Genomic DNA, 15,302 nt, shown 5'->3' with positions numbered 1-15,302 from the left:
CAACTTGCTGTGCAAGCTCAACAAAACTTTGTGCATATATAGTATCAAAGGGTCATATTGTTGTTGAAGACGTGCAAGAGATTGCATTGCTTCTCCTTGCAGCCTGTTTCTCTCACAACCTATCCTGCCTACCTCCATGGCTCCATTTGTGCAAAGTGGGTTGCAAAATACTTACGTTGTTTAACAGCCTCCATAGAGGCTGTAGTTTCTGCCTTGCCTCTCACGCCAAAACAGCCAAACCAATTTTGCTGTTTCAATTAGGCAAGAAAACAAAAATTTGCATTGTTTTCTCTCCATACTTTTTTTCAGCAGCAAAGCCTGAAAACTTTCAGCCAAAACCAGCAACAGCTCAAGATGCAGTCCTGCAAAGGCAGCCACGCTGAAGAACAAAAGCCTGCTGGAGTGGAGTGGGAGCAAATAGGATGCTGCAAAGTTTCTCTTGCTTCCTAAATGCCTCCCATATGCACCTGTGCTATTTAAATGATGCCCGCTCTTGTATGGACTAAATTGGGAAATACTTTCTTTCTAAGACTGCTTACTAGGTTTTAGTTTGTTTCTCCTACTTCAGTCAGAGTTGAAATGCAATTGTATTTAAAGGTCTGTTGTGGTTTTTTTGTAAGTTCCGTTCATAATAGTTAGCAGGAAAGTACAGAATTTGCCAGCCTGCAACTCTGTTATACTCAAACTGCCCTGGGCCTTACAGGATGTAACTCTTTCTCCAGGGAAGCATTTATCTCCAACAGACTACCCAGCTCGCTGACTTCTGCCATTTATTAATTCTTCTCCTCTTTTCTCTATCCAGTCATCTCAACATATCATCCTCTAGTCAACAAATATTTAAAAATCATACAATTTAAAAGATGACTCAGGAAAGCAAGAACTGATGAGCTCTGATAAAAAGATCCACGAGCCTGGCACTTCCTGGCACATAGGATATAGACATACAAGAAGGAGAGAGATGCATAACAATACTGCTCAGCATTTGAATTGTTTTAGGTATGAGAATTGCAAAACAAACGCAATAGCGGAGAAGTTTTGGATCAGAAAATTATTTGTGAAGCTGAGGAAGTGATGCTGCTAGCAAAATGAGAAGAGCATCATTTCCTTCTAATGCCCAGTTAAAGGCTGGCTTAGGCTGTGATTCTGGTTTCAGCAGGAGTACAAGGACAGCTTCTTGTGAGAACCACTGGCAACACTAGACACCTCAAAGGGGAAATGATAAAGGGAAAACAAAACTGAGGTCCTTCATGAGCAAGATGGTCAATATGTAGGGCACACAGCCAAAGCTTTCGAAAAGCTGAGAAAAGATCGATGGCGCCCTGCTGTGCCGAGGGGATTTGTGGAGTCAGGTGTTCCTAGCTGGCTAAATTCAAGTTTTTTCTTCATGTGAATCCATAGTTTAGGTGCACAGATTAAATCTAACTAAATCTGGGGCTACTGCAAATGTGCCTGCAAAAATGGCAAGCTGAAGTCTGCCTCATGATTACCATTTCTCAAGGAGCTCAGATCAGCTGTGCTTAGAAAATGAAATGATATTTATGTCCCACTGAAATACCAGCACTGAATTCTTAACCTGGGGTTGCTACTGAAAATCTCCTGCATAATGCACAAGGCAGCGCTGAGTCTTCCTCTCCCTCCCAGAACTGCTGGTTCTGCTGAGCTAAAAAGAGTGAAAGCCATAAAAGCCCGTTTAATCAGGAAAGTAAGACAATGTCACTCTGAACGTTGACAAGGAGTAGGCTTGTTAGGTTAGAAAAGCACCTCTACAAAACCTCTGATAATAACTGAACTTCAAGAGGAAAGGCATTCTGTTGAGCTGGGTCATGATTGCCACTAATACAGAGAGGAAGAAACTGAGGTGCAATGACAGGAGATCAAGTGATTTCCTCAGCATCAGAGGGAGTTTTACGGCTAGGGTTAAAGTGAAAATTCATGTCTCGGTCCCGTTAGCAAACCACAAGCTCATATTGCTTTTACTACAAACAGATTTCCCTTCACCATACTGTACTTTTCTTCTTGCTGACTGTTCAGTATGATCATCCAAAAATACTCCTATTTGTGTTATTTTTCACACACACCACCCTGAAACAAAATTCAGCATGAAAGAAGAGCAGTTTCCTCCAATACAGCTCAACATCCAAACTAAGCAGCAGTAAAATCATATTTATTCGCTGACTGAGGTTTCAAACAGTAAAATGATTGTTACCGAGTTATAGATTGGACCATGCCCTGAATAAGACCCCAGAATAGGTCTCCGGTGACAGCCCTCTCACCTTGACAGCCCTTGGGAGCGCTGGGGAAGGAGTGTATGCACGCTTGTAACTGGGGGCGATACTTGAGTATAGTCAAGCTTCACGATCACAGTAGGCAGAATTTGGCAGACTTGGCCTTTGGGAATGACGTGGGAGACAGAAAGAAGGGAGCTGGGTACCTGAGCCCAGTGCACGCATGCGAGCGAGGCTCTTCACCTGCAAGCTGGGTGTGCCTGAAATGGGAGTCAGAGAGAGACGAGCCGGGAGCTCCCCGATGCCGAGCGTGCCCGAGAGCGTGGCCACGCTGCACAAGCTGAGGGAGCCAAAGGCAGGGGTGCTAAACGTGGTCATCTTCTCTTTCTGTGTAAACTCTGGCGAGCCCTGTACCTTTCTCTATGTCTTTGTTTTCCTGTTTGAACATGTGATATTCCAATGAAACATAAATATTAATGTTTGATTAACTCACAGCTACAAAGCTTAGCTCCTTAAAGTCTAGTACAGATCTTTGAAATCTTTGAAAAACTATATAAATATGAATTATTTTATTTTTATAGCATTAACGACTGTACAGTGGAAGTTGATGAATTAAATAATCTCTGTCTATATTTGCTTATACCTTTCTGAAACTGTTACCTTTTCAGCAGATATTTCTCATGCCTTGTCTCAATCCAGAAATGACATTTTTGGTAAAGCTTTGCAAAAACCCATTCAGCTGTTTTTGAGTCATCCAAGTATGTAAAAAACAGTTTCCAGCTGTTAAGTTTTCCGTAAGCCTTTTTTTCTTAAACACGCTTGTATAATTATAACACAGCTTTGTTTTAAAACATCAAACTTGACACATACCTAGTCCTGAAAGAGAAGTAGCAGCACTGCCATGTTTGAAACCATTTGGCTTTGAAATAACAAGGTTATTACCATATTAAAATATCCTTCTTTTCTTAAGATTTTCCTAATTCTCCTAGACACTGAGCTACAGTTCTCTAACTGTAGACACTCAATTGTGCGAATGACCAGTAAAAAAAGAAAAAAAAAAAAGACACTATTCTTGCAATCTGTGACTGAGCTGTAACAGGGAGGACTGGGGGACACTGTCTACACTGGGAGCAGGCTCAGACCTGTCATTCTCAGACCTGCCTACAGTGCACTCTGCATACGCACATGCACTCTTGAGGAGCACAGCTAAAGCTCTAGCCTGGTGTTTTCACAAGACCCAGCTCAGCTTCATGCACTCGGGAGAGACTGGCAACGGCTGCACCCATTCACTCTTCAGCCCTCTCTGCTGGCGGGTGGATCAAGGCGGCTGTCTCCAAGCCCAGGCTAGCTACCCTGAGTTTTAACAGTTGGCGGGCTAATAGCTGTCAATAAGGTCAGAAAACATGTAGGTGGCATGGTCTGCTTTCAAGATCACACTTCATCTACTAGTACAGACCTACGATTATGTACTCTCTAAAAAACTTGGAAATGGCACTTAAGGTGGGACAAGGACAACCGTATCCTTCCCCCTTGCCCACAACATGTGGCGCTCCGCTGTGATGGCCGTAGCTTTCCATAAAGGTTCTGAATTCAATTTGGCATTGCATACTTCTACAGTTTTAATCATTGCATCTTTGCATTTTGGTACAGAATGGCATCAAATCAGACTGGAGATGATTCCTCACTTATATTTTGCCTAGATAGAAATGCACTCACATGATACCAAGCAGGTAAGAATCAGCCATTTACTTAATTTAAACACTTCATTTAATCTGGATTATTTCCGGTTTTGATGTCTTAGTGGAATAAGTGTTGGTTTTGAGAATATTAATGGTGGCTGAAACAGGAGCTGTAGTCTGACTGATACATGGGTTTCACTCTCAGAACAATTTTTTGATATGACGACGGAAAGGCATACATGGCTTTTATGCCTTGCATGAACCACCGGCCTCAGAACTCTTCTGTCAGGCTGGAGGAACTCTTTCTAAAGATGCAACATTTCTGCAAAAGGAAAGTCACTGCATGTGTACATTTCTATATGGGGCTCAACTGTGCTGACGTGTACAGACAAGAAAAGACTCCATAGCAGTTTCTCATTCAAAGTAAATAGCAGTACCTCCTGCTCTTGCCTTTCCTGGGACATATCTGCCTATCGTGCAGGTGTGAATACACAGAAACTATCAATGTCAGTGACATGACAGTGAATCTGAGAAGACAGTCTGACTCATCTGAAAGCAGAAGATACAAGTCCGATGGGCTTTCACACAGAGAAATGTGTGTGTGCACACATACACTCCTCCTTACCTTACACTATCTGTGCTTTTATCAGTACACCTATAACTCAGTGGTATGTCCATTACTTTGAGAGGTTTTCTGAATGTGTTTCAAACCACATCAAACATATAGGCAGTGCTCAACGAACAAAATGTCACTGCAATACAATTACAGGGAAAAAACTCAGCAGTTCCTACCCATCACCCTGTCTTCTCTCTGTACTATCTGCCTTCGTAAGCCCACAGCTAAGGATCAAGGATCATACAGCAAGAGACCCTATTGTAAGCAAGGGGCAGAGGTAAGGTTGCTGTGGGAACCTTAACTCTAAATTTCCTGAGTTTAGGGAGATTAAAATCTCAGTCTTCACATCCCATTAGCATACTTTTTGTGCATACAGAACGTGGCCTAGGCAAGTGTATTGTTTCTAAAGGAAGAAGTATACTATTGGGTAAATGGGTGTCTATGCCCATTTTGGCAACTCTAAGCTACATAATGCAGTTCTAATCAATGCTACTGGATTTTGAAACCCACCAACATAATAATGAAGTGGAAAAAGAATAGAAAAAATCCAAACAAGCTGAAAGTTATGCTGTATGCTGTACTATTCTGAGCGGCAGTGTCGAGACAAAAGAAGAGTAAGAGTTTGCCATTTTCTGGTTGTTAATAATCAAGAGAAGATCTACCAGACACACTCTTCAAGGGCTCTGTCTGTCTGGACCAGGTAGATGCTGCAATACACAAAGGACTTCACACACAGAGAAAGAAAGAGTGTTCATGGACAATGATGCAGCGTTCTTAATTAAGATTTTCATTACTGATACATACATTAAGGGTTTGCTAATGCAAGTGCCCAAGCACTCTCATGTGCAGGTAGATGTCTCTGATTCTATCTCTAGAAACCCTTTTGCAAATCATCGCGAACATTCACCAGCCAAGGCTCAAAATCAGCTCACCTGCCCTTTACTATAATGACAATGAAAAGTAAAAAACTATTATTTTATTTGTCTGCCAGAAGAGAACTTAACACTTTGCAGGCATGAGAATGAATAGGCTTTTGCAAGGCTGTGCTACAGTATATTGAAATGGATTCTGATCTCACTTACACCTGTTTGATGTTGATATAACATCAGGAGCTTCAATAGCATGAGTGCAGCAAATGTTGAAGGAAAAAATAATGAGACACACATGTAGGTAAATGGAAAATGGGATAAAAGACAACATGAGTTTGCCAAGGTAGATTGTTGTAGACTAACCTGATAACTTTCTTTGATAAGATAACTGATTATCCAGACAAAGGAAATGCAGTAAATTTAATCTATCAGTACAGCATTTGATACAGTATTGCAAGGGAAATTATGAGTTAAGATGAAGATTTGCCAAAGGACTGTAAGGTGAGCAAATACTTACCTGAAGGGGAGATGGGGTAGTGGTGAAAAAGGAATTATTGGGCAAGGTGAAGGCTATATTTCCACAATTTTTTAGTTAAACAAAATAGCATATTCTAACTAATAAGATTTGGGGGAAGTGGGTAACATTTCTTTATAAGGCCCCTCAAAGGGAGGGGGCGTAGAGTAGGAAGAAGTGGGAGCATGCTTAACAGCCATAAAAGGATCAATCAACTTCAATAAATTGCTCATTAACAATATTTAGGCCTCGTTCACCTGTAATGTTGCCGTGTTATTTCTATGGTTCTGTCCTTTGGGAAGTTCAAAGATGCTACAACTCTCTCAGCAGTTTACTTGTACAGTTGAAGTAAGTATCTAGTTCTCTTTTGTGCTTTTAAAATATTCTTATTCCCAGAACAGGATGCCCATTCATCTACAAATCTGCTTGCTGAATGCCTTAGATCTTGTTTGAATGCTGGACCCTGCCTCCCAACAAAATGCTGCTGGAATAAGACACGGAGGAGAAATACTTGGTGAACAGAAGGACTTACAAAAGCATTGCTTCTCCCTGAACACGTTACATGCTTTTCTTAATCTATTCAGGCTATGACATTTTGTGAATTTCTTCAATAGGACAAACTGGGCTGACCACTAGCAAGGCAATGATGTTGCACTGGCACACTGTATGTACCAGGATGACATCCATCAAAACACAGCCATGCCGGGATGGAAGGTGAAGACAGTGCCACAGAAGTCACAGTAGAAGGTACCAACATGAGATTAATTTGCAGGCTCCAAAAGAAATGATCTGCCAACATATTTTCAACAAGTTAAGAAAAAAAAAGGATTTTTGATAATCTTCCCTGAGGCGTGCCTCAGTCTACAGGTAATTCAATGACTAAAATTGTTACCTTTCCATTAAAGTTCACTGGAAAAAAAGCTGCATTTTTGTTTTAGTCTTCTGTGGCAGAATTTAATTATTTAGTGTCGTAACTAGACCACGCTAAGCATGCACGTACATTCATGCAAGAAATTTGCACTAAAAAACAAAACTTGAAGGATTTGTTAAGTGCAAAAATTGAAAAAAAGTTTCTGAAACACATAATTCTTTGTGCTTGGTTATATGCTGATCACACATAGTAGGTTTCCTTCACAACCTTCAGTGCATATTGCAGAGCATCCAGAATGTAACACATTAATTTTTGTCTTTTATGTAAAAGTGGATTTACTGCAAAAAGTGAAATTCAATTAATCCCTTTTACAGACATCCAGGATAAGTGAACACAGATGAATATGAAATTTAAATACACATCCAGATCCAAATATTGCAACTGATCCTTACTTTGGTGATTGGGTGAAGCATGAATACCTTTAAATTGTATGTTATTTGAAGTTAGGATTCCAATTTTGTCTCTGAAAAATCAAGCTGTTTAGCGTATGCTTAAGAAGCTAAAACATTAGAAAACAGCATTCAGAAAACTGATATCGCTATTCTATTAAACTTAAAACTCAATATGATGGAATGGGAGAGAGCGAGATCTATTCAAATCCAAAAGCATTTGCTTTCAGTGGTGTGCAAAAATCTAATATTTTGGGCATGCAAACATATGAAATGAAAATATTACCTGGGGGGCTGAATTTGTGAACCATATTCAGCATGATATTATCCAAAATGATGGAAAGTAGCAGCAGTGAACAAGAACTTCAGAGGAAGAAAACATTATTTCTTAATACACCGTGAATCTTTTAAGTCTAAGAGTTCCCATTCCCATCAAGAGGTAAAACAGCCTTCATGAAGCACGGCCTGAAGACTAATCACATATGTTTTGACATGTACACCTGTGTAATGGCACACAGCTAAACTACATGGCAAATGGCTTTCATTTATTTTTTAAGCAGGAGAGGTGGAGAGAAAAAGGAGAGGAAGGAGATACTCTTACAAGCTCATTTTCAATCATGGTGGACTACACATAGGACATTCAGCATGAATATGGAGACGTGGTCTGGCATTTAGACCACTGTGAGCATTCGTATTTCGGTGCCAGTTTCAATAGTAAAATCTATGATCTTTTGATCAAGAGGTGACTTTGGGAAACCACCTATTTCTGTATATCCAGTTTTATAGCAACCACTCCTCCAGCGCTACTCGCTCTTGGTACCATTTTCACCTTACATCTGGTGTGTATATTTTATGGAGACAAGTATACAATGTTACCTGTTAAAGCAGTTATGTTAATGCTAAAGCAGGGTGCATTGAAGAGGACTTCTGCATAAGGAGAAGGACTGACAATACATTTCAGAAAAGAGAGAGAGACATTTAGTGATATAACTGTAGAACAGCAATGTGCTTGCCAAAGTTGGAAGATAATTTACCATAACTGAAAAGGAAATATTCTGAAAAACTCTGCTACACTCTGTAGTTGTGCCATTTTGCACAGTGATTTCAGACCTAACAAACTGGACTGTCTTAATATTTTGATGGTTGGTGTTCAAACTGCTGTAGGAAATGCTGCTACTGATTCAGCAAGGTGGTCTTTTCCATCCAAATATATTAAATTATGCCAGTGTGCGGTAAAAGCGCACTGAACAACTTCTTTTTCTTTCTCTCCCTTTCTTTTTTCTAGCTAAATCTAAAATATTATGCTCCTAGAACTGTTTAGTTTAAAGTCCATTTTTTTTCTGCTGTAATCTGTTATATTTCAAAAAAGGCTAACACTCAATACATTATATTACACTAATTAGATGAAAAATAACCCAGAACAAAAAGATCTCTAGTAAGCCTAATGGCAGGAAGGTGTGACATTTTCAGCTGTCATGCTGGCCAATCTTAAATTCAATCTCATCCAACTTCAGTGGATATCTTGTAGGTATTGCAATTAGAAAGCGGGTTGCATACATGCCTCTCCTGTAATCCACACATCAACTTCACAGCTATGGGCAGCCATTATTATTTGTTAAATAACTTGAATGTTAACACTTAAACTAATGCTTGAATGAAAAACTAGTATCAAATTTTGCCCTTTTTTTTAACCTGGCTACTTCTCTGGTTTTCTGGATATTGGGTCTATTTTTATTAAAGATGTTTTAGAACAAAACCATGAGCTTTGTCAGAGTTGTTTTAAATACGGGTTTTTTTCATGTAAATCTATTGCTTAAGTCCATTTGATGGTTATGTCTTCAGATAAAGAATAAAGCTTAAAGTTGTGGCACTTGTTCAAGAGCATTCATCCCAAGGTGCAATTCCCAGTTATACAGTTTGATTTCTATAAACACATCAGAGCAGAATTTCTGCTCCACTGCTATTTTGAGCCTGTTTCACCATTTCTCTCATTTGCAAATGCCAAATAAAGGGCCCCTGCCCATGTGGTTCTCCTTTTTGGAACATTCCCTTCCTTCAGGAGACACATAAAAGCTGGGGAAATAATATCCTTTTCCTGTCTCAGAATGCTGTGTAGGTGACCATTCCCTTCCAACAACTCCATATTTTCAGAAGCAGATCAACTGATTCTCCTGGATAATTTGCATGTCTATTTATTACATTAATTATGATAATTCTTGAAAAATGCTAACTCTTGAAAGCTGTTGTAAACATAAGGCTTATTACATCTAGACTTTTTTGGCATTTTGCAAATGTTCATTTTTGATTCATGAATAAGCTTGACCTGGAGGTTATTATCCTCCTCTGAAGTAATGGAGAGCTTCTTAAGAAACCTGAGAAAAGAAAAGATGCCTCTTCCCTGTTCCTGATGTAGCAATCACTGTTGTTGTTCCTCATCTGCAAAACAATACTAAGCACACTAATCAAATAAAGGGCTTCAGACGGTGCTAATTATTTGCTGTTTCACGATGATGGTTCAGAGTGCTAACAGATGACAGTTTGGTGGTGAACAAGTACCAACAGCAGGGACACATATACAGATCTCAAAGACTATTTGAGCATCATCATGTCTGATAAAGTGAATACTTATTTTCAGAAACCGGCAACTGGCAGGCTGGAATACTGCTGGGTGTCTTTTGACATACAAATCACTGACCATATGATGGATGGTTCTCATAACTATGATGAGATCAGTAAGATGCTGCTCAGCTTCCCTTAGGTCATCATTACTTGACCGAATATGTCTTCATGAGGCTGAGGAATAAATGGCACTTTTTTTTTTTTCCTTTTTAACAGGATGTCAAATAACAAGGATTAGAATCAGTGCTGAATCTAATAGGAATGATGCTGGAGTTCAGTACAACCCCGTTACATCAGAAACCTATTTCAAGGAAATGGACAGATGTTCATGGAATTAGGTTAACATGTCCTGCAACTTCTTTGTATCTGGATCACTTTGGTGCATTTCTGATTTGCACTTACCAAAGCTAACAGCGGACAACTCTTCAATATTGTATGGGTTCCACCTGAATGGGTAGTGCTCTGGAAGTAAAAGAAGTGTCCTATTGTAGCTATTTATCCTACTGTAGCTACCTATCTTACTGTAAAGCACCTTAGTATTGTTGATACTGTTACACGCTGTTGACAATATGATAGAAAGGCTCTAGACCGCTTGGAAGACTCTTATTCCATGAAAAGGTCAATTTTTGACAAAGAATCCACCTGCTTCTCTCAAACTCCTGAGGACATTCAAGTGGAGCAGAGATTAATTGTATCTCTCTTAAGTGGAAATATCATTTGGGGAAGAGATCCATGAAATCCTTCCACCTCCAAAACCTTGATGCCATATAGTCAGACAGACACATATGTAACCTGGGGGAGGAGGAGGAAGAAGACTCTGAATCATCAGCAAGTTGTGGGTAGGGATATGAGAAGAGAGCCCAGCACTGGGAACTGAGGCAGAGGGCAGAACAAATCAGTTGTTATCTCTAGATCAGCAACATGCGTGACAGGTACCATCAACAGCTTCTAAGGTAAAAATGTCCCAATTCTATTGCTTCTGTTACCCAAAAGAATTCAGAGTATCAGTGACCTGAAGGACCTATCTTCCAGAGAGAAAGGAGAGAACCAGTACAGACAATACAAACTTTACGTGCACGCCCGAAATAAAGTGAGGCTCCTAGGGAGCTTGCTAAGTTGGGAACGGAGAAGCACAAAGAAGCCCTTGGCCATGGAATAAGCCTGACTTAAAGAAGCAAGAAAGTGTGGGACTCTAGTTTTACAGGTCAAGAAACAAAGAGAGACAGACAGGAAACGACTTACACATGGTCACCCAGCAAAGCACTGTTGGAGAGGGATTTCAGCTCTGGGTTTCCAAACGGCTACCTACCATGAAGCCAGCTTGCTGCTTCCACCTAAACTGCCTTGTGCTGCAGAGGTAGAACAATGATAAACTGGTGCCTTTGTGCAAACGTCGAAGGCTCACGGTCCCTGCCACAGACATAAATGATTTTGCTGCTGCTGCAGTAAGTGTTAACATAAGCAGTGTGCGTTTCACGTCCCTGAGTATCATTAACACTTTTTATCGATATTATGAAGTTCTGCAACAAAAATAATAGGATTTGTCAGGGGCTGTTATGAACCGCCCCTGCTGGATAAATACATAATACATGATGGCAAAGGTCTGATGGGACTTTAATCAATTGCCTTTCCGAGTCAAATAAATGTCACATTAGACGTAAGCCATGTTGCATTCTGTGGGGGCCTCTGCTCCCCTCGTCTCACAGGCCTGACACCACCACAGGGAGCTATGCATGCGCATAGACTCCTACTTATTTGTAGCAAATATATCAGAGCAAACCTGGAACAGCATGTTGTAAATTACAGATTTGGGACACCTTATAATGAAAGGCAAAGGGGAAAGGGAAGAAATATGGGGACACCATAGGCATGATAGGTCAGCTCAAATACATCTCCTTGGTAGCTGGCATTGTCATACCACCTTTCGCAGTCACTGCAGCATATCTCATGTTTCTGCCCACAGAGCGGGGGAGAATGAGGTGTGCCATTTCTTTCCACACCGCAAAAGTAGTGAGTCAACTTTAAACGCTGAAGTTACATATTTTAGGTCTGGTATCAGGAAAAGAAAGCTCTTTGATTGTTTCAGCATGCACCTGAAAAAATTATGAATGTCCATTTGCAGTTTAGCATCCCTTTGAAGAAATTCCAACAATCAAAATGCAACTTGAACATAAATTTGCAGGTTTAATTCCTCTCCCAACTATGAAAGAGTTATTTTTCTTACTGTGCTATGCTTTTTTTTTTTTTTTTTTTTTTTTAAATTCCAGGCAGCATTTTAACAGCCATCTACTTTCCTCTCTGAATGGGTAGTAGACATGAATTTAAATTGCAAAATGGAGATCTAAAGTAACACAAAGTCTAGGCATATTTGGAAATGGGAGTTCTAAACCTAAATTTAAAAGTCCTCATTATTTTTGGCATTCATTAAATACCTCCAACTTGGACATCCCCAACAGTGGCTTAAAATGCTGGTGGACACTTGGAAAACTTTGCTCTGTCTTTACTTAACTATAGTAAATATTATGAAGTGGTAGTGCTATATTTCCCTTTATATCGCAACAAGAAGCATCATTGTTTTAAAAACACTAGATTTCACCGCCAATATGTATGAAGGAATCCCAGCAAAATGCAAAGTTTTGTTCCAAATATGCAAAACCAGCATGTGTCAGAACCTGGCAAAATTAAAACACAAATGAAAACAAACATACTCTCCCAAAAGTTCCATCCCCTATCCCCCAAAAAGGAAAAAGCAAAACTTAAACCATGCAAGTTTTAATTCTGCCTGTTCTAGGTCTTAAAAACACAATTATCTGGATTAATATAGTATTTTCTTCAATTAAAAAAGTCACTGAATTGACCACATATATAGCAGCAAAACTCAAGTGAATGAGACCAGGCAAGAAAAGAACCCTACATAACATTTTCCAAAGAAACCACTACATTTTTAATCCCGATATTGTTAGATGTCGAAGAGAATACAGCATATTGAATCTACCCAGATAAGAAGAGTAGGTCGGTATTAGATAGGACAACACACAGGACTGGGCAAGGAAGGGTCCCATGCCACAAGGTCAGATTTCAGCAAGGACAAGCGGAAATGCTAGTTGACTGTTTTCTATACTTGTTTTATGCTTGCACAGCATGGAATACTGTATGCTTTATTCTGAATCAGAGCGCAACAGCATAATGCCCATCACAACATCTATATCCCCAAACAACAGAAATCTCCCATATAGTCATCCAGAAATGCACATATAAATTCCAGATCAATCAATCACACAATGTCACTGAACTAAGTCACAGTCCCATAAGCTGAGACTGCATTAAAATCCTAGATCGTAGAATAAAAACTCAGTACTGAGTCCTGTGGCCATGGGAACAACAGAGAAGTTCACAAGCGCTCTGGGCTGACTTGGATGGAACTTGTACAAAATGCATGGCTCATGTCAATGAAAAGTATAAAAAGTTTGGCATAAATACTTACACAAGAGACAGGAAAGGTTCCTTCAGAGGAAGGCCACAAACTGATCGTGAGTGATCTGAGAAGAAAAGGGAGAAAGAGAAAAGGAAATTAAGTGACAATAAATGCACTAAATGATACCAATATAAAACAGGGATCAAGGAGACTCACAGATGGTAGTAGTTCCCACAGGAGAGAGAGAAAAAAGTGTTTTAAATTCACAAACTGCATAAATCTTGGAAGTTTTGAAATTACCTGACCCCAAAACTACGTAGCTGAGGAAAGTGGTAATGGCTGAGGAGCCTTTCAGTCCTGGGATAATTCCTAGCCAGCAGAGACTAAATATCCTCTGGTGGCTGTTCAACAGCCTCCGTGAAATAGGCTTGTGGCTCCTATGGACAAATGCTCTTATCACAGCAACACTGCCAGATTTGAATGGCATCCTTCTTAGCAGTCATGCCAGATGATACAGGCCTCTGAAACAGAACTTGTCTTCTTGATCCTGACCTTCACAGAAGAGGGGTTAGGCATATTATTAGGGCTAAGGATGCTTACATTACGGCTGATAGCTGCACAGAAAAATTGTGTTGTCTTAATTCCTTCTGTCAACACAGTATCTTTTGGACTTGGCAGATTTGTCACCCAGAGACCCCTAAGAAAAAAAACAGCTGCATGAAAGTGGAATGGCTAAAGGACTGCAAACTTTTGGTAGACTACAGGTCTGGTTTCCAAAGTCTACTATGGAGTATCTAAGCTTTATCGCCAGCACATTTTCCAAAACATATTAACCTGGGATGAAGTAATAGACAAAATGAATCAAAGCCTGATGCTCTGAATTGTAACAAGAAGATACACTCCTGTTGGACACAGAAAACAAAGGCAGATGCCCTCAAAATGTTCAAAGTTACAAATCAGTCCTGTCCTTCCCTTCACCAAGCTGAAAGAAATTCAGGTAGTCAGACCAGACAGTGCTCTCCAAAAGATTGCTATCAGGGGACCAGGAGCACGGTGGACAACAGTTATGGGAGCCATGTGGTATATTCCAGTACCTGAGTCAAGACATGGCCCTCACCTACTGTTTCCTGCCCAGTTACAGGGAGAGATTAGCTCCATCATTCCTCAAAGCAATTAAAAATATTCAGAGAAATACAAAACTAAGTTGAGATCGTGAAGGAAAAGTGAGGAGCTGTCAGAGGAGAGAAAGAAGGAAGGTGGGCAGAAAATTTGTTCAGCGTTGTAGCTTTTATTTGTGGGCATTATGGGCCTGGTAGAGGAGAGTGTGAGAGAAAGCATGTGTGCATATCTAGTGGTTGGTCATCCGCAAGGGAGGTAGAAGAAACACAGCAAAGAGTGGAGAGAATCATAAAAACTGTAGGACAGCAAACAAGATGCTTACAGCATCCTTTGGATAGGCCACCCAGAGAGTCCCTGCTAGGCAGCAAATTTCTCTTTAAAGAAGCTGGCTGCTCCCACATGTAAGGAAGATTTGCGTGAGACAGATGACAAGGATGGATCCTGCCCAGACTGAAAAGCTGAAGTGCCGTAAGATGCAAGGAAGGGCAAGATCAGGCTGGTGGAGAGCAGGTCACTATTTATATTCCTTTCAAGAATTCGTTACTCTGATGAACTTTAACAGGGAAGTTCTCCTGGTGGAAAAAACTCCTTTGCAAAGCGTGTATCCCTTATTTTCCTTTTACATTGCTCCTGAAGATTTAACCATGAAGCCCACAGATTCATCTGTGATAGAATGTATGTGAAGGACTGGTAGCAGCTGGTAGTTGGGAAATATTTCTTTCAGGGTTTTGGGCAGATGGGACAGTGAGCTGCACACCATGGAAGAACCTGAGACAAGAGGTCTGAGCCAAAGAATGTGCCTTGGAGCCCTGGAGTTAAAAAAAAAAAAAAGCAGGAGGCATCCAGCATGGGAAAAAAAACACAGAATGGAAAATTTTAGGCTGAGTGGTTAGAGTTTGGCTCTGTTATAAGCAACATAAACCAAG

At 40.2% G+C, this 15,302-nt stretch overlaps 1 protein-coding gene across 15 annotated transcripts in view; it reads right to left on the bottom strand.

Annotated features, from left to right (window-relative positions):
• Positions 1-15,302, bottom strand: part of ZBTB20 (zinc finger and BTB domain containing 20) — a 470,118-nt gene that overhangs the window by 113,383 nt on the left and 341,433 nt on the right. For 13 of the 15 annotated variants that reach the window (XM_072882091.1, XM_072882038.1, XM_072882062.1 and 10 more), the window contains one exon: positions 13,327-13,381. The exons of the other annotated variants lie outside the window; for them this stretch is intronic. The gene's annotated coding sequence lies outside the window, so the exon portion shown is untranslated. The remainder of the gene's footprint in view (positions 1-13,326; positions 13,382-15,302) is intronic. 15 annotated transcript variants of the gene reach the window in all.

Source organism: Ciconia boyciana, chromosome 1 (genome assembly GCF_034638445.1).
Source record: "Ciconia boyciana chromosome 1, ASM3463844v1, whole genome shotgun sequence".
In the NCBI taxonomy this organism is placed as follows: Eukaryota; Metazoa; Chordata; class Aves; order Ciconiiformes; family Ciconiidae; genus Ciconia; species Ciconia boyciana.
Note: the sequence above shows the minus strand (reverse complement) of the source record. Positions and strands in the feature narration are given on the sequence as shown.